Consider the following 25,971-nt stretch of genomic DNA (forward strand, 5'->3'; position numbering starts at 1 on the left):
CAAGCAGACCAGACTCAAAGGGGTGACCCACTGCTTGGGCCATGCTACCGACACACTTGACAATACAAATATACAGGAAAATTTGGTGGGGGTGTCCACAGATCCCACGTATTTCGTGACCGTTACAGAAGAATACACCCACCAACTTCTTCTAACCCTAACCCTTTCCAGTGTGGAAGATTCCTGGTTCAAACTCCACCTCTGCCCATTCTCCAATACAAATCTGCTGTGGTGAGTGAAAACCAAGGGCCTTCTTCAATGAATAGCTTCAGTGCTGTACAGAAATTTAGTTTCCACACTATTACACATAGGAACAGAAATTGCAACATATTAATTTTTCCCACATGACTTCTGAATTTAAATGTGTTGGTCATTCTCATATTTAAAAGGCAACTGTTTGTATATAGGGGAAGTGGACATTGGTCCTGAAATTGGACCACCACCCATTCTCAATTCCACACAAGGCTATTACATTATAATGATGTCAAAATAACAACAACACAAACAGAGAACATGTGGTTTACTTCCCCTGTCTATCTATATCCATGAAAAAACATTCTTATTGGCCATCACAGGCCAACAAAAGGGCCATCATAACATTCATTTTATTATCCAGAATATGTGGAATACCTTGATTATGTACATTAATTCATACAATTACCACCAAGGGACATTACAAGGATGTACTATATACTGTTTTCCTTAGTTACCATGACAACCATCTAAAAATCTCTTGAAAAAACAGTCACAAAGAATCTATGTTACAATAGCTTCATGAACAATATGGAATCAGACAAGCCAACAGCTCAGTAAGTAGGATTATTTTCTTTGTTATTACTTTAGATGAGATCTCAGACCTGGCTATCACCCGGCTACACTGCTGCTAAAGAATATTTTCCTTTTATGTTATATTTGTAATGAGATTTTTAAAACATTTCATGACACCATATTTTCAAGCAAATGAAAACATGATGGGCAGCACGGTGGCTTAGTGGTTGGCACTGTTGCCTCACAGCGAGAAGGTTGTGGGTTCAATTCCCGTGGCCTTTCTGTGTGGAGTTTGCAGGTTTTCCCCGTGTTTGCGTGGGTTTCCTCCAGGTGCTCCGGTTTCCTCCCACATCCAAAGACATGCGGATTAGGTGGATTGGAATCTTTAAATTGTCCGTAGGTGTGTGTGTGTGGGTGTGTCTGTGTTTGTTTGTTTGTGGCCCTGCGACAAACTGGCATCCTGTCCTGGGTGTACCCCGCCTCGCGCTCTATGGCTGCTGGGATAGACTCCAGCCCCCCGTGACCCTTAAATGGACTAAGCGGTAGAAGATGAATGAATGAATGAATGAAAACATGATAGAACAAAAGACCTGGCAAGGTGATCAGGGTCAGGTTTGGGATCATACGCTCATGTTGCTTATTGCCACATCCACCATACTACAGAACCTTCTTGGGTCTTGGACGGTAGCCACCCTGTCAGACTGGTCGATCTCCAGCTCCCAAAAGTAAACATCTATCTGTTGCAGCCAGGTGAGACGTAGCCACACTGAGGCAACTGCATGCTGAATCATGGCCAGAGAAATGCAGCATATGGCCAAAAGTGTTATTTGACATTCTCTCACAATGCAAGTGGTACTCCTCATCTGAATTTCCCTAATTAACTGTTTGTTTGACACATAGTCATTCCAGCGCTACCCAAGGATCTTCTGAAGAGACATCACACCAAAGACACCCAGTCGTCACCTTCAGTGACTATTTACTGTCCAAGTCTTACAACCATACAGTAAGACAGGAAATACCAGGACCCTAAAGAATTTGCTCACCTGCACCTCTGTCCAGCAACCTCATAATTGCATAAGATCTTCCCAGGTGTCTGTAATCAAAAAAGGCAGAGGACCTCAGATACATGAATGTCATTGCAAAGATAAATTAATCTCTGTAGAAGTTCAACTGCATACAGATAGTCTTCTGATGCCAAGGCCTTGAAGTCATTGAAAGCTTGGATCCGAAGGGGCTGTCACAGCCGAGACTCGGGGCTGGATCTGAGTGTACTTGGCCCCCAAATTCCAGTAGTGTGAACACTGTGTACTATTCTTAAGCACGGACCAACAAGCATGCATCCACTTGAAAAGGTGGTCTTGAGTATGGTTCATTTCCCTGGGGATGAATTTACCAGTGTACAGGAACTCAGTAGCACATGTCACCACATGACTACACCGTAGTGTGTGCTGTCACTTAATATAAGGATTTTTATATTCCAAAAATAAGCAAGAAGGTCAAATATATGTGTGTTGAATAACAAATCGGACAAAATAAATTGTCAGATTGACATGGAAACCTGAACAGTGGATTTTTGCAGGAGGCCTTCAGCATGTGGCGTGTACCAAAAGGACTTTGAAATTCCAAAAATATACCAGATGGATAAGTGTGTGTTGTACACAATACTGTATGTTATTTGACACAGATTCTTGGCCCACAGCACTGAAAATACTACAATAAAAATGTGAGCAGATTTTACTTTTTATCAACTCTTTACTTTTGTTTTTTGTTGTTGTTGTTGTTGTTTTTTTGTTTTGTTTTTGTTTTTGTTTGTTTTTTTTGCATTGTTGTAGTGTACTTTTATTATTGGAATTGATTTTGTTTAGTGCATTGGCTTCTGAGAATGCCACTTGACATTATCTTAAATAACTAATAAGTGGTTTTTCAGGATAAGTCATCGGACCTCCCAAATTATTTTTAAAAAACCTGTAATTTATACTCCTGAAAACACAGGACAATGAATTTGAAATTCACACACTGAGGATGGTCAAACTAAACACACCAGCTAACTGGACTATCCCACAGAGCACTGTTCCTTCTGGTTTAATCCCAAATAGCAATTCGGAGCATGTTATGAAGAATCATGCTAACTTGATCCATCTTTCTCAGTCTTGAACAAAGTGGGTAAAAGTAGTAGTTATGGTTAGAATCGGTACCAGATTTGAAATCTTACTTTTTAATGTTAAGCACTTTGGACACCAGTCGGTGCTGTAAAGCGCTTTATAAATAAATGTTGACTGATTGATTGATTGAAATCAGGATCCAGTTTTAAACTGTTCAAAAATTTCACCCCAATTCTCAAAATCATTGACAGTACATGGTAACTTTGGGGTATTTGTACTCTTAATGGCTTCAGTCATGTTTGAACTTCCTTTAACGGGGTATTCATAGTGACTATGTCTTGGAACTTGTTTGATTGTGCTCCACTAGGGTAAAAATTTGAAGCCGAATCAGCATTTGTTGTAGTTTTTGTTCAAAGTTGAACAGCTCGCTCATGTAAATGGTAAATGGACTGCATTTATATAACACTTTTCCATCTGCATCAGAAGCTTAAAGCACTTCAGTATAATGCCTCACATTCACCCTGATGTCAGGCTGCTGCCACACAACTTGCTCACTACACACCGGGAGCAACTAGGGGATCAAGGACCGTGCCCAAGGGCCCTTAGTGATTTTCCATTCAGACTGGGATCTGAACCAAGGATCCTCTGTTCCCAAGCCCAACAGCTCAACCACTAGACCATCACCTCCTCCGATGGTGATGGTCTAGTGTCTGGCCTTCATGTCTGGCCAAGGGTGCAGCTCCTTTCTTTTGGTTTTTTGGGCAGGTTGCCAGGTCTTCACTTTATAAGCCAGCGTTAGGAGGAAAGCCAGATTAAGCTGTTTCATCTCGTGTTTGCACTTTTTTGGATCATGGGTGATCATATTAGAATGGCGCAGAGTTAGGATAAAGTCACCAGCGAGTCATGAATCGGCAAGTCATGAATCAGCAAGTCTCAAGTCAAGTCCCAAGTCAAGTTTGACCACCAATTGTTTGCAAGCTGACTTGACTTGAGACTAGACTTGAGACTTGAGTCTTGTTGATTCATGATTTGAGAATGACTTAACAGTGACTCTGTCCCACCTCTGGAATGGTGCCCTATGGAATAGCCTTTTACTAGGGAGGGATGTTATTTCAAAAAATTTGGAAATCTATAAATGTTTGCATGGAATATGGAAATATACACGGAAAAAACCATAGCAGGATAAATTTGGGTCATTTGGTTCCAAAAACCCATATGGACGGAGCGTTTGAAAATTTCAGGTAACGCATGTGTCGTATATGTGCTGTTGACGTAGAAAACCACTCTGTTGCTTATAATTAGTTCATTGTGGCCATGTCATTCTTTACATGTGATGATTATACTCAATTGATGTTCCTGAAATAAAAACTACATTGACTTTTTTTTGTTACAATTGATGTAACATATGTACTGAAATTAGTTTTTTTTTGTCAATTACTCTTAAAAACACCAGATAGGCTTATTGTTACTATAGAAGTTGAATATAAACTTGGGGTCAAGCAACATTTGGAGCCAAATTTCAAGTCTCTAGGTGCAGCAGCTCTCGGGATATGACATTTTCGTTGATATTTTTGGCAATTTTTGAACCCAATATCTTCACTGGCTCCGTCCATATGGATTTTTGGAACCAAATGACCCAAAATTTATCCTGCTATGGTTTATTCCGTGTATATTTCCATATTCCATGCAAACATTTATAGATTTCCAAATTTTTTTGAAATAACACCCCTCCCTACTTTTACGGAGCGTAAAATGAGCAGACTCAAAACATCTGTGTCGCCGGTTTCCAAAAATGTTTCAGTTTTCGTATCTTTTTTTTTTCCATTCTACTTCATGATGACTAACGTGGTTCTTCAGGTTCCGACACTAAAGAAGCAGATCTCCAGTGAAGTTAAACCAAAGCTGAAGTGACATCCTTCTTATAATGCTGTCAGATGAGACAATATGGATGGCAGGTGAGCTAACTCTACATCAATAGGAAGGAGCAGAGAGTAATGGCAGAATGCATAAAGCTCTCAGTCATCTGGACCCACCTGTCCACAGTCAGAGCCACTCAGAAGATTTGCTGCCGGTCAGGGAATTCATGGCTGAAGGATGCATCGGGGGTTGTCATATAAAATGTGAGTACCTTCCCCTGAGTAATTTAATCACAGACTTTTATGGAGGCATCAGCCAGAACACTGACAGACAGAGTAAGAGGATTGTAATTGGCATTCGTTCATTCAAAGTAATATACAGAATATGTGGTATAATTACAGTGCTCTGTAATGGTCTGTGGACCAGCGAAATGCTCACGGGTGGTGATCAGTTTAATGGTTGCTCATCATGGGAATTTGCGCTGCATTGACTTGAGACTCGTCTGCGGCGGTTCTCGGTTTGCGCTGGCTTTCATAACCTCTGGAGTACTCATTCTGATCATCCAGGACGATGGGATGATTGAAAACTTTGCCTTCTCAATAAATGAAACTTATCAGATATGGTCTCTTTTAAAGTGCCAAATGAGTAATTTGCGTAGGCGGCGTCTGAGGTCAACCGTTCCATCGTTAGAAAGCTCTCAAACAATCTGGAACCACTCTTATCCAACTGTGTGCTCTTTGAATAGAAATTACCGTCTGCTTTAGCAAGTTAGCTAATTTAATTTTGCCATCTGCTTGACGTGAAAATTTGGTGGCAGCAAATTGTTTTGAGCTGCACATTGTGCCGATGCCAAGAAGTTTAATCATTTCACAGAAAGAGGTGCAATCAGTGCTTTATGTGTTAGGGTGGATTGTTTATTCCTGCAAGATCAGTGAAATAAAAATGCAAAAAATCTTAATTTGCGCTTTGAAATGGTGCCCATTATTATTATTGTGCTGCTGTGCTGTTTTTGTGCCGATTCCAGACGACACAAAATTATTTCTTCTCCGAGGGCGTCAAAAGGTGTAAGTGGTGTCCTCCTTCTGAACAGATCATGCATCAAACACTAAAAGTGCTTGCTGTGACAGAGAAATCATTTTTTTTTTTACTGGAAACCAGGCACTTCCTGGATGATTTAGGAGTTTTCATGCTGCATGTTTACAACATGTTGGGTCTTTCCATTCACATCAACTGACTCATTTTTCTGTTTCTAAGTTGAACCTGCTGCTCCACACAGCCTCTGTGTCTGTAAGTCTGTCTGCATGTGTGCCATCTAACATTGTAGGTAACAGGCTTACATCATTTAAAAAAAAGAAAGAATGCAGTGTGTCCACGTTAACTTCTGAAGGAGTTTTGAGTTTGTTTTTTATTACACATCATGGCTGATTTCCATGACAAGATATTTAGTGCAGCAGATAACAGAATATTTACAGAGGAATCCTTCAGATCTGGAAACAAGCACCAAAGTTGGCACAAATACTCCTCAATCATTACTATTTTGAAAAAACTGAGTATCCACTTGAATTTTCAGTAGGCGGCCAGGTAGGGGTCAATTGAAGAATTACACAGGGGTCAAAATTTAAAAATGTTCCAGTCATATTGAAAGTTACACCACATTATTTGTCTGATCACACCGAAACCAAAAAGGTATAGTTTGGACTATCTATGATTGAATGTTATGAAGTTATGGGGTAAAAACAGCAAGAATGGTAACAAAGGTCAGCATTAGTTTGTACAGGGGTCAGATGTTAAAGTTGCTCTAAATACGAGGTCTGTCAATAAAGTATAGGTCCTTTTTATTTTTTTCAAAAACTATATGGATTTCATTCATATGTTTTTACGTCAGACATGCTTGAACCCTCGTGCGCATGCGTGGGTTTTTCCACGCCTGTCGGTGACGTCATTCGCCTGTGAGCACTCCTTGTGGGAGGAGTCGTCCAGCCCCTCGTCGGAATTCCTTTGTCTGAGAAGTTGCTGAGAGACTGGCGCTTTGTTTCAAAATCAAAATTTTTTCTAAACCTGTGAGACACATCGAAGTGGACACGGTTCGAAAAATTAAGCTGGTTTTCGGTGAAAATTTTAACGGCTGATGAGAGATTTTGAGGTGATACTGTTGCTTTAAGGACTTCCCACGGTGCGAGACGTCGCGCAGCACTCCCAGGCGCCGTCGTCAGCCTGTTTCAAGCTGAAAACCTCCACATTTTAGGCTCTATTGATCCAGGACGTCGTGAGAGAACAGAGAAGTTTCAGAAGAAGTCGGTTTCAGCATTTTATCTGGATATTCCACTGTTAAAGGAGATTTTTTTTAATGAAAGACGTGCGGACGGATTGCAGCGTCGGCTCGCAGCCGCTGCGACACTCCGCCACAGGAAAAACACCTCTGTTGGAAGCCTTAAGGACAAGTTGGAACATGTCCAGCTGTTAAACAATTTCTCATATACTCACTCCACTGAAAGCCATCAAATGCCGCCTGGATTTTACAAATGGTTATCAACACGGAGGTGTTTTTCCTGTGCCATCGCACCGCGCCGGCTGCGTCCCGACGCGCATACCCGTCCGCACGTCTTTCATTAAAAAAATCTCCTTTAACAGTGGAATATCCGGATAAAATGCTGAAACCGACTTCTTCTGAAACTTCTCTGCATGTTCACCTCCAAGATCGTCTGAGACCAGCCACTCGGACAGCTGCTGAAACAATCGCTTTGCATAACCAAAGAATTTCTGCACAAACTGTCGGAAACCATCTGAGGGAAGCTCATCTGCATGCTCGTCGTCCTCATCAGGGTCTCCACCTGACTCCAGTTCGTCGTCGTAACCGACTTGAGTGGGCAAATGCTCACATTCGCTGGCGTTTGGCACATTGGAGAGGTGTTCTCTTCACGGATGAATCCCGGTTCACACTGTTCAGGGCAGATGGCAGACAGCATGTGTGGCGTCGTGTGGGTGAGCGGTTTTCTGATGTCAATGTGGATCGAGTGGCCCATGGTGGCGGTGGGGTTATGGTATGGGCAGGCATCTGTTATGGACGAAGAACACAGGTGCATTTTATTGATGGCATTTTGAATGCACAGAGATACCGTGACGAGATCCTGAGGCCCATTGTTGTGCCATACATCCAAGAACATCACCTCATGTTGCAGCAGGATAATGCACGGCCCCATGTTTGCAAGGATCTGTACACAATTCTTGGAAGCTGAAAATGTCCCAGTTCTTGCATGGCCGGCATACTCACCGGACCTGTCACCCATTGAGCATGTTTGGGATGCTCTGGACCGGCGTATACGACAGCGTGTACCAGTTCCTGCCAATATCCAACAACTTCGCACAGCCATTGAAGAGGAGTGGACCAACATTCCACAGGCCACAATTGACAACCTGATCAACTCTATGCGAAGGAGATGTGTTGCACTGCATGAGGCAAATGGTGGTCACACCAGATACTGACTGGTATCCCCCCCCCCCCCCCAATAAAACAAAACTGCACCTTTCAGAGTGGCCTTTTATTGTGGGCAGTCTAAGGCACACCTGTGCACTAATCATGGTGTCTAATCAGCATCTTGATATGGCACACCTGTGAGGCGGGATGGATTATCTCAGCAAAGGAGAAGTGCTCACTATCACAGATTTAGACTGGTTTGTGAATAATATTTGAGGGAAATGGTGATATTGTGTATGTGGAAAAAGTTTTAGATCTTTGAGTTCATGTCATACAAAATGGGAGCAAAACCAAAAGTGTTGCGTTTATATTTTTGTTGAGTGTATATATATATATATATATATATATATATATATATAATTATTTTGCAGAATGTACCTGGATTCAAGGTATTTGTAATATTTGGTTCACCTTGTTTAACAGTCACCAAAATATTAGACATATGTCGCACTGTCTGCTATCACAGTGTCACAAATTCCAGGCTACAATTTCAAAATGCACCTTTTCGACTACCGTAACTCAATATTATTGACACAGGACAGGTCGATCCACGCGGCAGGCTGGGGAACCTGATTGGCTGCTTCATAATTTCTGTGCAAATCACCAACTCCTATTCAGGAGCAGATGTTTGTTTTAGTTGTTGTATGCTTTCCGTTATAGATCTCACACAGATGTTCAAACTTTTGACTTGCACCAACCAGGAGCTCTCTGTATATAAATCAATCTCCGGGATCCTGAACGCACTGCAGCGTGGCAGACACCTGTGTTTTGACATGGGGGGTTTAGGGTTAGGGTTAGGGGTTAGGGTTAGGGTTGGTGAGGTTGGGGTTGAGGAGCCTTTTCACAGCACAGCATGGACACTGTGTAATTCCTGGTGCAGAAAATAGTTTGCTTGACCAGCTTCATATATTATTTGGAATTAGAATGTAGTTGAAAAAGCAGTGCTTGTATTTTTTTTGGGGGGGGGGGGGGGGTGCACTATATATAGCACCGTTGAAGTGTAGTTTTTGTGAAGTCACCTTTTCTTGCTGCTGTTGAGTTAATTTATGTTGCAATGAACCAGGGTTGGGTAGTAACGGATTACATGTAATCGGGATTATGTAATCAGATTACAAAACTAGCTATAATCAGTCTAGATGACATTGATAAATTTGTAATCAGATTCTAGTTACACTGTCAAGGATTAATTGATTCCATTTTGATGATTAACAATAGCCATTTAAAAATTATGAAACCGTTTTCAAATATTCTATACCATTAACTCATCAACTAGGAATGTACTATGAACCACTCTAACCTTGTGGCCACTAGATGTCAGTCTCCAGTGAATAGTTTGTGCTGGCAAGTAGAAGAAGAAACTCTACAAGATAATAATTTTAGTTGTGTCCAGTGGTGGCGCCAGGAAATTTTTGTTGGGGGGGGCTGAGGGGGGGCTGGGGTAAAAATTGGAGGTGCTCCACAAAATGTTGTCAAAATTAACAATATATAGTAAATTGCTTTATAAATGCCAAGGTATATGTTTTAGTCACCCGTGCTCCTCTAAAATGTGGTATCAATGCACACACACATCACTTAGAATGATTGCAATCATCACTTTGCTCAGTTACGCAATATTGAGACATTATCAGCACCAAACTGCAGTTGAGATTGACAAATATGTCAGTCGCTATGGCAAAATTATTGGGGATCTGAGGGGGAGCTTGGCTCATTATTGGGGGGCTTAAGCCTCCCCAAGCCCCCCCTTGGCGCCGCCACTGGTTGTGTCCATTTTTTAATAAGTGAATCCAAAGGCATTTGGATTGATTTTTTTTGTTTTGTTTTTTTTTGTAATCCCATCGATTATCATACGAATGTGTATAAATAGCAAAAAGTGCTTTTTTGAAGTGGAAAAAACATATTTAAGTAGCACTTTTTTTCTATATTATCACCTCTTTGATCTGAGTTTTAAGGCATTATTATGGTGTAATTTTAATATTTTCATTTCTAATTTTGTAATTTTTGAAGTTTCTTTTCTTTTAGTGCATTGATTCCCCAGAAAGCCCTATTTAAATAATTATTATTTTCCGTATATAGGCTGCATTTACATACTGGTATGTAAGTTGCACTGCAGTATAAATTGCAGGCCCTCCCAAACCAGGAAAAAATAAATAAAAATTTTGACTTATACTCCGGAAAATAGAGTACTACAAAAATGGCCATGTAATTTGTATTCATTAACTGATTGCATTGCAAGGTAATCAGATGCATCTCTCCAATGAACAGGTTGTGTGCCGTTTTCTGCTGGTTGTGTAGATATGGGGGATGAAGAATGCATTTTGTTTAACAGTTAATCAGGTAATGCAACCTGATGATGGTGCCACCCAGCCGTTTCAAAAGATGAGACCTTGTCACATTTTCCATCATCTCACTCATCACGAAACATTACTGAAACGAGATCCAGGCCATGTGTGTGCGCGTGTGCATGTGCGCGTGTCTCTGAAAGAGAGATATAGAGACAGACAGCAAAGAGAGAGGAAACGGAGCAGGACAGCGTTCCACAATGCTCAGATAAACTCAATGTGACAAGATGGTTACATTCTCCCTCGGCTCTGACAGTTAATTCTGGACTAGGAAAAATGTCAAAAATATTTAGCTGCGCTTGAGCGGAGTTAATTACAAAGCCCGTGGCAACTCAAACTAGGGCTGCTAATGGCCTTGACTTACAGATAAAACTGCATTTATCAAGAGTGTATTTTAGCTATTGATCTAATTTACTTCCAATCTAATACATTTTTTCAGCATAAATGTAAAGCAAAAAATTTGGACTGCACAGCTTCTTGTTTTTGTGTAACCTGTCATTAAATATGATTAGGCTTTTTCTCCTTTTATAGAAAGTAATTTTTAAATCCCTTAATATGGTACACTGATAGTAACACTAACTTTCATTTTAGAAATTCTGGCAACCTGACATTCGAACCCTCTGACCTCCAAAAAAAAAAACCTCTTTCTCTTTCCTTCCTCTTACATGTCTTTATGGTTGCATCATTTCCTCCTCACGGGTCCTTTCGGTGCTGCTGCTCTGACATGCAAGAGTCTGTGAAACAGCAATCAAGACATCAGCAGGTCCGTGGTGAAGTCAACCCACTTCTGGAGATCACCAACCAGACATGACCGGTGAAATGAATCGGGCTTGGAAAGTCACTGAGGGGGGTATTCCACGCTCTGCTGCCAATTTGACTACTATAATCAACCCCAGCTTTCACAGTGACACCGCCAAAAGTAAAGTCGTTTAACATAGTGACCTGAATCTAAGTTGAACCTGATTATAAGACTACAGTACCACCATTTTCAGGATATCTTTTTGAAAACATCAGATAAGGAGCTGGCCTGCCAATATGTAGACCTGGGCCCTGTTTCATGAAGCAAATTAATCTTGTTCAGTGGAATAAACTCACTTACTCAACTCATCTTTTGATGTTAGTCATTGCACAAAGCGCTTAGTCGGCTAAGGTTTCGCATTACTCGACTAAAGTTTTTAGCCTTACCTCAAAAAAGGCGGTTATCATGTACCAACAGTTGATGGAGGTGGAAAGAAAGAGAGACTTGTGGTGGGAGCGGGTATTCTGGGACCAGAATAATCCACTGGATTTGTTTATGGATGCCGAGGTCGGGAGCACTTCTCCTCTGCTGCCATGTTTCCAGCAGATGGACCAACCCGGATGTAAACAAAACTGTCGCGCATTGAAGGTGTTTCTTGGCAACAGCACTGGCAACGGTGCTATGACCGTGAAAATCGTGGACTAACGTAAGATGGCTAATCTACAAGTTTATGCAGAGAAGACACGCACATCCAAAACACATAAAGGGTGTGCTGGATCAAGAAGAATTCTACCAAAAACAGAAAGATCCGCACTGCCACAGCGCTCCCATGCAAAAAGCTTCCCTTCCTCGTTGTCTGAGGAAGGGCAGTTCACCCGAAATGTCACATTTGCATTAATAAAGCTTTTTGTATAGGAGTGCTGTGGCGGTGCAGACCTTTTTGTTTTTGATAGTAATCTACAAGTTTAGCCATCAATGTGAAACAGAGATGGATAATGTTGGGCGACTAACCTTAGTCGACTAAGTAAGCTTAGACTAAAATATTAGACTGCTTTATGAAACCGGGTTCTGGGTTCCAGTCCTGCTTATACTATAGGTCTGTGCTCTAGGACAGGACACTTAATCTACACAGTCTCAGTCCACCCAGCTGTAAATTGGAACCAGCGTCAGCTGGAGAAGTATCTTGTCCAAGGGGAGTCGTAGACTTTATGGATGCTATGGAATCCAAAGGTAAGCACCAACACCAACGGGCCTCAGGGCCTATATAGGAATTACTCATTTCTACTTTTTGAAAAAAAAAAACATTTTGAAGACCAAATCTTGTTTTACACAAAGAATAAAATTAATTAAGTTTGACAGGATACACTGGTGACATGCACCACCAGCCCTGCCTCACGTTTTATTTCATGCCCCTGTCACGAAAAGCACCTGCTTTTCGTGAAATGTAATTATTATTTTGCTATTTAAAATCTTCCCCTTCTCTTAACTTTAACCATAACCATAGCATAAGTGTGTACCCTCCCCAAACGTTCACCACACCCCCCCCCCCCAGACCCCCTCCATTTCACTCCACATTTTCTGCCTCCTGGCGCAAAATGAATTTGTGCCTCTGTTATGAAAAACGCCCCATTTTCGTACCCCTGTTGCGAACTCGCTTATTAATGTACTTTTTGTAACCCAGTCCCACAAACTGCCATGGGACTGGGTTGGCACCACCACATCCACCACACCACAGAACTGGTTGGGATCCTGAATGGCAACGAGGAACATGAATTGGAAATAGGTTCTGGGGAAAAAATGGTGCCTCCATATGTGGACACTGTTCAGTCAGTAATTAGTATTGAAGTCTCACCAAAAAGCACCAGGACTCTGAAGACTTCGAGCTTCATTCTTCTACAAAGGTACTGGCATCTCCAAATACCTGTCTACAGACCTCATGATTCCATAAGCTCTTTCCAAATGTCTCCCAATCACAGAGGCTGAGGACTCAGAGACATGAATGCAACTGTTGAGGTAATTCAGCCTCTCTACAAGTTCAACACTTTAACAGTTTACAGATACACTTCAATGGACGAGAGCAGCAAGCCATTGAAAGCCTGGATCTTAGTCTAGTCTTGCCATGTCAAACATTTGATTCTCCACAGGTGGAACTTTCAGCACATGCTCACCACGTAACTCACCAAATGACATTGTGTTATACATTTTATACCATGCACTATAAATAGAGTCTGGGTGGGGGGGTGTTGAAGTTTTTTAAATGGTTTTTTGAAAGTAATTGTTCCATTAAATGTTTCACGCTATTCAAAAACATTTGGTTCATATGGTTCAAAGGTCACAGAAGCTCTGCTTTTGCTGTCACTGTTTTTCGTAATACTTTGGTAAACACCTTCATTCCACCCACTTAATTCTGCAAAAGTAGGTTATGTTTTGACATGTTAGTTGGTTGGCTGATCACCATAATTACTCTCAAATTTATTTGGGTGGGTCCTAAGTCAGGCGACCAGTGCAGTAATTTTGTTAACGTTTTATTTGTTTCTCATTAAATAATTCACAGATCACACATTGCTGAGAATTTTTGTGCATTCGTGTCAAACTAACATTCTTAGGTCAAGAAAATGCAAAATGTCTGTGCAGATGATTCACTGGTTCATTGTCTGAATTACACCAAATTTGGGGTTTGGTCTGCTGGCACAAAAACTCATCAAAGCATGTAAGAATCTCAGGAAATAAAGCCATAGCTCTGTCAGAGTTGCTCTCCAAATGGAGTTGTTCTCTCATATTTTTGTGTGGTTATTTTTGCTGCCTTTAAAATCAATGTTTGAACATGCATTTCTGATACACTTTAAAACATTTTTAGTAGGTATCTGAAAAGGAGAGACCCTGTATTTAAAGTCAGATATTGTGGTTGGGTGTGTATGTCCACCTGTCCAAATGATGACTGGCCTCTTACTAAGCAACAACAACCACATTAACCAATTAATTATGAAGACAGTGATGGAACAAGGGATGTCCAATTAATTGTCTACCTTTCAGACTGAAAGTCCCACTATATTCAAGCCTTCTTTGCTTCCTTCATTCTTTCCTGTCTGCAATGTCCAGATACTTATTATACAAATAATGAATGTTTGTCATTCATGCAATGGTAAAAATATTTGGATGAGTTGAAAAATGGAACATACCATTCATCAATGGTGTCAGCCAAATGAAAAGAAAGTAATGAATGAAAATGTTCTTTCCATTGCACCAATGGAAAGCATTCATTATTTGTTTTATATGACATACAGACCTGCATAATTTTATCTATTTAATTAGATAGTTGTTTCTTCTCAAAGCAGGAATAGGCGGGAATGGGCAGCATGGTGGCTTAGTGGTTAGCATCGATGCCTCACAGCAAAACGGTTGTGGGATCACTTCCCGCCATTTCTGTGAAACGATGACTTAAACGATGGGACTGACACCTCTCCTGATGATGTGAATGACTCATTACCATGAACAAAAGACTGAAACAGACCCCCTCCCCAGTTAGGGCTGGATTGAGACACACTTTGTCCCCTGTTTACAATGGGGTACTCAGATCACAGCAGTTTCAGTCTTTTGTTCATGGTAATGAGTCATTTACCTCATCAGGAGAGGCGTCAGTCCCATCGTCAGGAGTGACAGCTACCCTGTCATTAGGAGGGTGCTAACTAGAGCACAATAGGTGCTAATTAAAGCAATTGTGTAATCACTAGCCAATAGCAGTCGGCCTCTCGGTAGGAGGCGTCTGGTTAGGTTTAAAACTCCAGCTTTTGTGGCTTCTGTTTGTTCTTCTCGACAAGGGTCAGACAGAAGTCAGACTACCAGAGCAAGAATTTTAGCTGAGGAAGCTTCTGCGATTTGAAGCAAAACGTCCTTGTGTCAATCAACCCAGTACAGTTGAAGATTCAAGCTTCTCTACTATGGAAACTACCTGGACAACTGAGAGCCTACACAGAAACATAGCACAGTAGTAGCATTTCTTAAAATTACAGCCAATCAACAATTTCAAACAACATTTTCATTCTCCGTGGCCCAAAATCAATAAAGTCTGACTATCTTTATTTCAGAAGCATTTTGCTGTAGACCAGTGTGATCTGGATTGGCTACACTGTATGGTGATGAACATGAAAAATAAATTAAACAATATGAGGGCAGGGGGACCCAGTAGTTTATGTTGGCTGGCTGGCAGGCAGCATGGCGAGAGCTTGAGTGCTTTTAGTGTTGTGCATGAAAACACATATCAGTTTCTTAAAGTGAAAAATTCCTACAAGAACCAATTCTTCTTCTGACTGGGCTTCAACAGCCACTAAAGATGTCCCCATGAACATTTGCTTCTGCTGGATTTAGCTTTCTTGTATCATGGTAGCATTTTTATTAGAAGGTAATGGAGGAAGGATGGGGGAAAAATGCACAGCAAGTCGTCCCAAAAAAGGCACGCTAGTGATGTGATCCATGCAGTGGGACATATAATGAATGTCACGTGACATAGAATCCACCAATATAATGATAATGAGCTCTTTAGGTGTCATATAACAAATATTAACTCCTAATTTTCAATAGATAAAAGTATTAATCAGTCAAGATCAAAGTTCAGTCAAGAGGATTAAAGTTAACTACAATCTCACCTGGTTTCCTCTTTGATTCTACTGATGCTTTCATCAAAGACATGTAAAGCACTGGTTGCCTAGCAACTGTACTGTCAGAGGAAAAGCAATCATAAATGTCTACGAAATCTCACACCCAGGCATCACCCTGGTACCATGCAAGTACACATATAAAACATGAATCAATATATTACAGAGAACAGCAGCAGGTTTCTAAAAATATGTATGCAGTAGCACGGTCTGTGTGCAAAGAAGGTCTTTCTTCCTGTAAATCTCCAGTACATTGCACAGATCTCTAAAACGGTCAAATCCAGCGTGCTTTCTTTCCCTTCCGATGTGCATCTGCCTTTGGTATGAATATAGCTGTCAGTCACATAAAGACCATCACAATGGAACACACTCATTATCATTGTAATGCGCTGTGCTTCAGCAACAAGCGCCTCCCACCCCTGACTAATTTTCTGTTTGTATCCCGAAACAAAAGCTCTCCAAATCCCCCTGTGGGCTCCGGAGTGGCTTTAGCATACATCAAACTATACTAATTACCTTTTGCATGATTAATTGGACCAATTAGAATTAGCCGAGAAAGAAAATGATTCTTGGCAAGGTGTGAAACATTAATTAGTCATGAAAAACGTTTATTAGTGTTCAAATTTAATCTTGCAGAACACAATAAGATTAAGAGGGGAAAAAAGCTGTTAATATGTGGTGCGTTCAATCACTCTCGGCTGCAGATGAAATAATGGGTATCGCCGCTTACAATGCGCTCTGTCTCACATACTCAAAGCCTCCATCAGCGAGTGCAGTTACTATACTGTTAGAAAACAGCCATCTTCATCCATCACACAAAGTGGCAGCTGTAACACAAACATTGCAGCTCTGATTGATGAGTCAAGGCCATACAAACGACTTATACACACTAATTCTGGACAAGATTTATGGCCTTAGAGTGATGCATTATAAATTTACAATAGCAAAATCAACAACAGCCCCAGCAGCAGCTAAAGGTAACTTAGCAATGGATGCATTTATAATGGTGTGGTACGGTACCGGTAATAACACTGCATTATAGGAATGTGCAGACGGTATCTGTGGTATAGAAAACAGCAGCCGCAGGGTAGCTGTTTATGATGGAGAAATCAAAAACATGCAGGTACAGTGTGGCAGCGCAGGGTGTGTGGGTGTTTTTATCACATTTTCCACATTCACACAACAAAACATGACAGGGAGTGGCTTCACACTCAACCCAAGCATCATCCGCCTATGAAAGATAGCGGGCTGTATCTTAGACAGGGTGCAAATTGATGCAAATCACCTCAAAACAGTGCAAGTGTAATGTTAATTTACAACCGATGCCTTTATCATTTTCACACCAAACGCCTACGTTAATTAAGGCGCCCATGGGCACGATGGTCTTAACGTGAGGTGTGCCCAGGTGTGATTGTAATGTGGCAGAAAGCAAATGTGTCAGAGTCCAGTGGTTCCCAACCTTTTGCTTTGGAATATGAAATTTGTATCCAAGCAAGGTCTCCTCCCCAGCCCACACAAACACTCGCATGCACACACGGCCAATCAATAAAATTAATCATTCCAATCTGATTTGGCTGCTTTTCTTTTTTGGCAAAAATATACTTTAATACATATAAAAATTTAATTCTAAAATCCCAATTAGAAAAAACCTGGGATGGCATGGGGGAAAACAGTGCACTAGTTATTACATTTATTTTGACTTTGATTTAATTGCAGATAGTAAATATTTCATGTTTTGTGTGGTCAACTCCTGCAAATAAGAAATGGAACACATTTCAAAAAAGTTAGGACGAGGCAATATATAGGGCTTATAATGACATTAAAAAGTGTTATTTCAAACAGGCGATGTCAACAAGTGACTGTATTCATGATTTGGTATAAAAGCAGTAGCTGCAAAAGGCAGAGCTCCAGGTGGACAGAGGATTTCCAGTTTGTCAACAAATGCATTAGAAAATTATTGAACTACTTAAAAACACTGTACCGCAAGTGCACAATATCATTAAATGATTCATGGCATCTGGAGGAATTTCATGCATATAGGACAAGGATGTAGGACTGAGCTGAACTTGGGATGTCCAAACCCTCAGACTCAACTGCATCAAGAAATGGCATTCATCAATAGCTGATATAACCACATAGGCAAGGGATTACTTTGAGAATACAGAGATACCTTCAAAAATGGCATTTAAAAATTCAATATGCAAAAAAACAAGTCTTATGTCTGTCTTATGTAAACCTTGTCTAAAAAGAGCATCAACCTCTCTTTGATGGGTTTGGCCATCATGCAGTGGAAAAGTATATAAATGCCAGATGAAGTAGTAGACCAGGTCTTTTTCAGAAGAGGGGGACACTGTGTGCTCTGGACTATCAGCAACAAGTCAAGAAACCAGGGTCTGAATACTTGCCTGGTCTGCCTGCAGTCCTGACCTGTCCTCAGTGGAGAATGTGTGGAGAATTTTGAAACCAAAAAAATGCAACCATGACAACCCCATACTGTTGTATGGGGTTGTCATGGTCATGGTAAAGAAAAGACCTATTTGAAGGATCGATGGGACAAAATAACACAGCATGGTGGATTAGTGGTTAGCACTGTTGCCTCGCAGCAAGAAGGCCGTGGGTTCAATTCCCACCTATGGCCTTTCTTTGTGGAGTTTGCATGTTCTCCCTGTGCTTGCGTGGGTTTCCTCCAGCTTCCTCCCACATTTAAAGACATGCAGGTTAGGTGAATTGGAATCTTTAGAATTGTCCAGGTCTCTCTTGCAAAAGAGATCTCAATCTCAATGGGACTAACCTGATTAAATAAAGGTTAAATTAAATTAAAACGCCTGAAATGGTTCATTGCTTGGTAACCTCAATGCCAAAATGTCATTTAAGTTGTGAGAAGGAATGGCAACATTTCATCATGGAGCCAGCCATGTTGATTTAGTCAGCGGCAAGAAAGATTGTCTCTCGATTGATTCCCGGATAAGATATCTACATCCACGGTTGATCTAGAGATGCCTGTACGTGGGTTCTTTTAATGTGGGAATGTCCTTGCACACTAAAAAACACACAGTCCCTCACAGATCCTTAGCCTGGTCCGATGTTAACATGAATCAGTTGCAAATTGTGAATTATTTGCAAACCATTAACTGCAAACGTTAATTGAGTCTCGCAAATATATATATATATATATATATATATATATATATATATTTTTTTTTTTTTTTTTTTTTTTTTTTTCACGTTGTGTGAGACCTGCATTGACATTTTGGGAGATATTTTTTCAGTATTCACATTTTGCAATTAATGGTTTGCAACTGATTCACGTTTTGGGGGTTGACTTTGATGGCTGGGAAATCCCAGACACTCGGGATCTAAGGACCTGCTGCAGCTTTCTTCTGCCTTGACAGCCATTGGGTTAGAAGCCATCACCTCTTCCGCGTGATCCACTGTTGAGCACTTCTTGTTTCACCAAAGCCTGTTTAGCTGTTTTGTGTTCAATGTTCCTGTTGGGCCTTCATGATTTCCATAGCGGCCACTGGGCACACAAATTCCCCACCGTATTTCACCCAAACTGGCAATCTGCAGCTTGATCCATTACCCAAGATGTCATGACATGGATGAGGGGTTGGATTTTGACACCCATTTAGAAGGGACAATACTTACTTCATCTTTTGCATTTTGTAGCACAGCCACAAGACAAGAAAAAAGAGAAGGATCAGACGTTGCTCTTCTATACACTGTCAACTGATTGTTATTGCAGACTAACAACTTTGAGAACACTCATTTTTGTGAAATGGAGAATCATACATATTGCTTATCACAAAAGAAGGCACAGGAGCATGAATCCCCACTGCCAAAGAAGCAAAAGCATTGTCAACTAAAACTTTACAACATACAAGAACATGAACATGAAGGGAAACAAAATTGTGCCTGGCAACAGGATAATACAATCCTTCACACTAGACTACGGGACAACACAAAGCTATTATACAAATAATGAATGTCTATGAGTCCCCTGGTACAAATATTTCATGCGCGTGTACTACAAAAAAAAAAAAAAACACTGTGTACATTCTCAGTGCAGCGAAAAAAAAAAATCGTGTCAGAAATTAGTCCAGCTTTTCATTCCAACTTCCTGCTAACAGCCTCCAGACAGCGCAGTGGATTTGTTCTGTGTGTGCGTGCGCTTGCGTGTTGTGTGTGTGCATGCATGAATGTGTGCACACGTGCATGTTTGGGCATGCGTGTGTATAGGTGTGTGTGTTTGTGCAGATTGCAATGGTACCAAATGTATGGAACCAAATTTGCACTCTAAATGCAATGCAACACAAATGGGATGAATAATCCGTGTCATGTGACATACAAAGCACCAATCAAATGACAAGGATCCACTCAGCCGTTATATAATTACTGATGACCACTCCCGAATAAAAATGCTTTTAAAAACATTTAGATACAATCTAATTTTCACATCAGCTGCTGGAGGCCATCAAGAAAATTGTTTCTTCACCAGCATTGGCAGAAGTGTGCACTCCCAAAGGTTTTTCTAGTTACAATCTGTATTTTCAATGAATTTATATGACACTAACATGATGTGAAGAATGTAAGAGAAGCTGTCTTGGCGTGTCAGTGTTTCGCTGCATAAATATCTTTATTTTGAATCTGTATGACAGATTTCACGGTGGCATAACTGAACACAGGTCTGACTTTTTGAATGAAATTATAATTTAAACCTGTGTTAAATTCTAATTTAAGCAACATATCATGCTGGTGAATCAGCTTGAAGATTTCATTTCTTTTTCTGTTTTACGTGACTTACAGTATATGAAACTCTTTTCAGTGGATTTGATATAGAAGAGCAATAATGTCCAGCACTAATTTAATACCTTATTACCATAAGCCTGGTGCAATGCATGCATAATAAATTGTTGTATCTTTTACACAGTTCTGGCATATGGTTGGGAGACTGGATTCTCTTCAAGCTGCACAAAATTTGCATGATAGGATGTGAGAGTTGGATGGATTTGGGGATTATATAAAACACTGCTTCCATTTTCACTTCATTGTATTAAGGAGAGGTATCACATTTACACAGATGGCAAAAAATTTGGAAATGCACAGTCTCTGTGAATCACAAAATGTCTGCAGGAGAGACAGGGAGAGAGAAATAAAATCACTTCAAAGACACAATCAGTAAGGGTTTTTCCCTTCCCAAAGCTTGTGTTTCTTTTTTTTTCTTATACAATTCTCTGCTTCCACTTTTTAAATGCTTTGCAGCTTTTAGCGGCTCAGATGGAGCTGCTGTTAGTCATCTTTTAACCACATGGTGATAATCTCACAGTTTCATGAGTGCTTTGCGACAGTACACCAGTACAGTACGAGTCTGTGATGGGTCAAAATCATTTTCGAGTTCAGCCCAGGAAATGTTTTTACTGCAGTACCTCACAGCCAACAACGGTCTCCATGCATCCTGATACTTTATGAGAGTGGGCACTTAAATGCATGAAAACAGGATGCTCAACACAAACCAGAAGTGTATTTACTTTGTTTAGCCTGCCAACAGTCATCTAAAGGCTGATTGTTTTCATTTGCTTGTTTTCTCCATGTGTCTGTTAGCTAAATATCTCAAAAGCAATTTGAAGATTTTTAACAAACTTTTGTACACTAGTTAAGACCCACCCAAGGATCAACTTTTTAAGTTTTCAGTTTCAGAGATCAAAAGTGAAAGTCACAGTGCAATGTTAATTTTTTTGTACAATGCAGATAGATAAGGGAAAAATAGTAACTCAGGAATCTGAGGTGATCTACCCACGGTTACGATATAATTAAACACAAACCAGTTTCAAATGAATTACAGAAAACCCAAACCCAAAACACTTGGAGTGCAACACAATTCAAGGCTGATACTTTTGTTTATGGAAGGATCTGATTCAGCAGGATTCAATTCAATGTGATGTGATGCAGTTTGATACCATTCTCCCAGGAAACTCAGGAGGTTAAAGAAAATTATTTATTACATAAATCAGTACAAAGTTGTAAATTTGGTTTGGCCTCAGTCCCCATTGCAGCGGTGTGGTGATCTTGAGTCCTGCCAATGGAGGAAGCAGCGGGTGAAGCCCATCCCTGCAGCAGACAAAGACTGTGGGGTGGTGGAGGGAGCGTCAGGTGGGGAACTGAAATAGAGCTTAGTGAAGTTAGTGTTTAAAAGATGTGTCTGCATCCAGTTGGTTTGCTTTGATTGTCAATGGTGTCATGTGTTTAGGAGTGTGTGCGTGGATGAAGTCAACTAGTTGATTTTGAGAGCCACTGAATTGTGAGTCCCTCAGGAGAATTTACGCTACACTTCATTTCTCTTACAGTAAGTTGTTTCAGTGTCTTTTTTCTTTCTTTCTTTTTTTCTTTCTTTGCTCATGGTTGACACAGTAAATTCAGGTTTGGCACAAGAATTATGTCAGATGCTGTTCCTGATGGAAATCCAAATTATAGGGTGAATGGGCTTTAACCAAAAACCTTCAGTTCTGGGAATGAGTGCACTGACCACTTAATAAAGACATTTATTTTTCCATGATTAATTAGAATAGCCAAAAGTAGCACGATTCACCTTCAAATACATATTTCGTAAAGACCAGGGGCCTTGCTATAGGCCAGTAGCCTGTCCTTACTCTCACCCAATAACCACTAGTCTCCAGCCCCTCCAATTATTCCCTTAACTGGAATAATTGGGTTTACAAAATGAATAATTGGGGGGGCGGGGGTTACTTCTGTGCTGCTGCAAGATGGCGCTGCTTTCACTCACCATTCAGTCACTACTGGGGCAACATTACATACAGTCACAGAAAGTGCAGTGTCGATGTAGCAGGAGCCAGCTGTTTTTAGCCTGTTCTCACTGGATGGCTTTTCATGTGCTGAAATTCATCTGCAGCTCTGATGTTTAAACTTTTAAAAAAACTTTAAAAAACTCTTCTTCATTTTGTTACAATTCAAGCCCGTTGTGCACCAGTGGTGCATCAGCCTCAAGTAACTTAGATGTACAGTAGTGTGGGATTAAAAATGGACATTTAATAAGCGCTGAAACTGAATTCACCCTTCTGACAGTCTTGAGTCTTGCTCAAACCTTTGAATATTGTGTCAGTTTGAAGATGCAGAAAAGCAACATAGCCTGAATAACTAGTTTCACTTAATGGATTAAACATTAAAATTGGTTAATTGTCTGATTTATAGGGCTTTTAGATCGATCCAGGAGTCTGCTTATCAGTGTGGTCCTATTGTTTACTTTAAAACCAATTTACAATTTATAATGGAAACATTATAAAGTCCTTTCTTGTTCGCAGTGGTGATGGACAGGTTAAAGAATGAGATCGGACATGAGTCTCCATGGACTATGATGTTTGCAGATGACGTGATCTGTAGTGAGAGTAGAGAGCAAGTTGAGTCTAGCCTGGAGAGGTGGAGATATGCTTTGGAGAGAAGGGGATTGAAAGTCAATAGGAGCAAGACTGTGTACATGTGTGTGAATGAGAGGGAGCCCAGTGGAATAGTGCAGTTACAAGTACTGGTGGTGAAAGTAGATGACTTTAAATACTTGGGGTCAAATGTCCAAAGTAATGGTGTGGTAGAGAGGTGAAGAAGAGAGGACAGGCCGGGTTGGAGAAAAGTGGCAGGAGTGATTTGTGACCGAAGCATATCTGCAACAGTGAAGGAAAAAGTCTCAAGACAGTAGTGAGAACAGCTACTGTATGTTGTACAGCTGAGAGATGGTGGCACTAACAAAAAGACAGGAGGCAGAGCTGAAGATGTTGAGATTCTCCTTGTCAGTGACGAGAATGGACAGGATTAGGAATGAACGTGGTAAATGGACTGCACTTTTCCATCTGCATCAGAAGTTCAAAGTGCTTTGCAATTATGCCTCACATTCACACTCACACACCAATGTCAGGGTGCTGACATGCAAGGTGCTCACTACACACCAGGAGCAACTATAGGACCTTGGAGGACCTTGCCCAAGGGTCCTTCATGATTTTACGGTGTGGCTGGGCCTGGGTCTTGAACCGTGCATCCTCGGGTCTGAAGCCCAATGCTTAACCACTAGAGTGTCACCTTCCCCATCACAGGGACAAACTCTGGGGGGATGGTTTAGAGACAATGTCAGAGAGGTGAGACTGAGATGGCTTTGGCAAGTTCAGAGGAGGGACCCAGGGTATATAGGGAGAAGGATGCTGAGGATGGAGCCACCAGGTGGGAGGAGAAGAGGGAGGCCAAAAAGGAGGTTTATGGATGTGGTGAGGGAGGACATGTGGTTAGTGTGACAGAGAAAGACACAAAGGACAGGGTGAGATGGAAACGATTGATCTGCTGATACAAACCCCTAATGGGAACAGCCAAAAGAAGAAGAATGGAAACACATACAGTAGCTGTTCCTTCACGCTTTATGTGTTATGGTGTGCTTTGATGCTTTTGGTCATTTCTTCAGAAGGTTGGGGGCGGGGGGGGGGGTGCTTTACAACTCATCAGTCTTGGCGCTTCCTTTCAAATGACAATTTTATTGTAACAACTTGTGAAATACTTTATCACACCAAGTTACAGGAGAAAAAATGGACTCATTTAACTGGCAGACACTTCATAGATATTATCGCTGATGCTGAAGCACATCATCTCCGCACTGCCCCAGATTTTGGTTTGGTGTTGAAAGACTCCCACAGATGGGAGAGTTAAACTCTGTGCTGTTGTCCCTTTGAATCTGCTCTGAACCTGACATGTGGATTGGTTGTTCAACCACAAATATCAGTGACCAGGTAGCATTTATCCGCAGTGATGTCACAGACACACGAGTCGCCATGTTAATCAGCCGTTGTTTCTCCAGGTGACACTAATGTGTCTTGTTTCACTGTAAAAGGTCAGACGCACAGCAGTGGAGCAGGCTGTGCTTCTGTTTGCTATGTTGTTTTTCTGTCAGTATCCAACAGGCGTCTGTTATCGCGTCCGCTGTGCTGACAGCAGGGTGGCGCTGACGCTGTTTTAATCCGGCTGGCTTGAAATCTATATCAACTTTACCTCAGTGCATCATTAGCAGCTGAGAATGCTGAAGTAAATAATGTGCATAGCATGTCGCAGTTTTTTTCACACAAGACAAAAATAAACAAAGGATGTCCCAGTAAGAACACCTGTTCTCATTCAGTCCACTTTATTGGCCTTTCTGGGTGGAGTCTTCCTCCTCTGGAACATCTGTGTCTGATTGTCTTCTACCCTGTGGTGTGCCACCTTCTCACAAGTGTAAATAGAAAGTGCTTAATTGGGTAATTGCTTGTTGGTGCACGTGAGGCTGGCACCATGCCACAGCTGTACAGCGCCTGTCATCTCCTTGCAGAAAGAAACATGTTAACAGCCTGGCGTTTAAAAATGTAACGCAGTGCTAAAATACCCTTGACCGTATGACAGTTGTCTTCTTTATAATTTGCAGTTTAATTAATTATTAAGATGCTGTTGTCTTACGCAGAATTTGTACATGTTCAATCAAGCCCTTCTATCAATCAATCATAAACAATATTTCTATTTTAACGGTGCCTGCAGGAGGATGTGTGTGCACATATATGAGCTTTTCACAGGAGCGGAAGTTAGCTTTGAGTTAGTGTACACGCTGATGTCCGTGAAATATCTTGTAAATCACTCCAGAGGTGTCATCAGGTTACAAAAACAGCATTTTCAGTTTTAGAAGTGTTTATTTTCCACGCTAACCTTTCCATAAAATATAAGAAATGTTATATTTACACACAAACAGAGTTTTGCAGCTAGCTAGACTAGCCTGTCATGTAACTACAATAACATCCATGAAATGTCTTGTAAATCACTTCAGAGGTGTTATTAAGTTGCAAAAACAACATTCACAATTTTATAAGCGTTTATTTCTTGCTAGCTTTTACATAATAAATGAGAAACATGTTATTTAAACACATAAACGAAGTGGTTTTAGAGAGACCAGCCACTGACGTCACAGTGCCGCTCTACTCTGACTGGCTGTCAGCCTTGACAACGGAATGGAATGAAACTTTTAACCTCT

General features: G+C 40.9%; 1 long non-coding RNA gene across 1 annotated transcript; it reads right to left on the minus strand.

Moving 5' to 3' along the window:
• Positions 1 to 13,164: 13,164 nt before the first annotated feature.
• On the minus strand, positions 13,165 to 24,536 carry LOC117507898. Its single transcript, XR_004559870.1, has 3 exons — positions 24,524 to 24,536; positions 23,465 to 23,469; positions 13,165 to 13,243 (listed from the first exon to the last, which is right to left on the minus strand). It is a non-coding gene; the product is annotated as an uncharacterized LOC117507898 (long non-coding RNA).
• Positions 24,537 to 25,971: the final 1,435 nt, after the last annotated feature.

The sequence above is a fragment of the Thalassophryne amazonica genome, chromosome 3 (genome assembly GCF_902500255.1).
Source record: "Thalassophryne amazonica chromosome 3, fThaAma1.1, whole genome shotgun sequence".
NCBI classification, from domain to species: Eukaryota; Metazoa; Chordata; class Actinopteri; order Batrachoidiformes; family Batrachoididae; genus Thalassophryne; species Thalassophryne amazonica.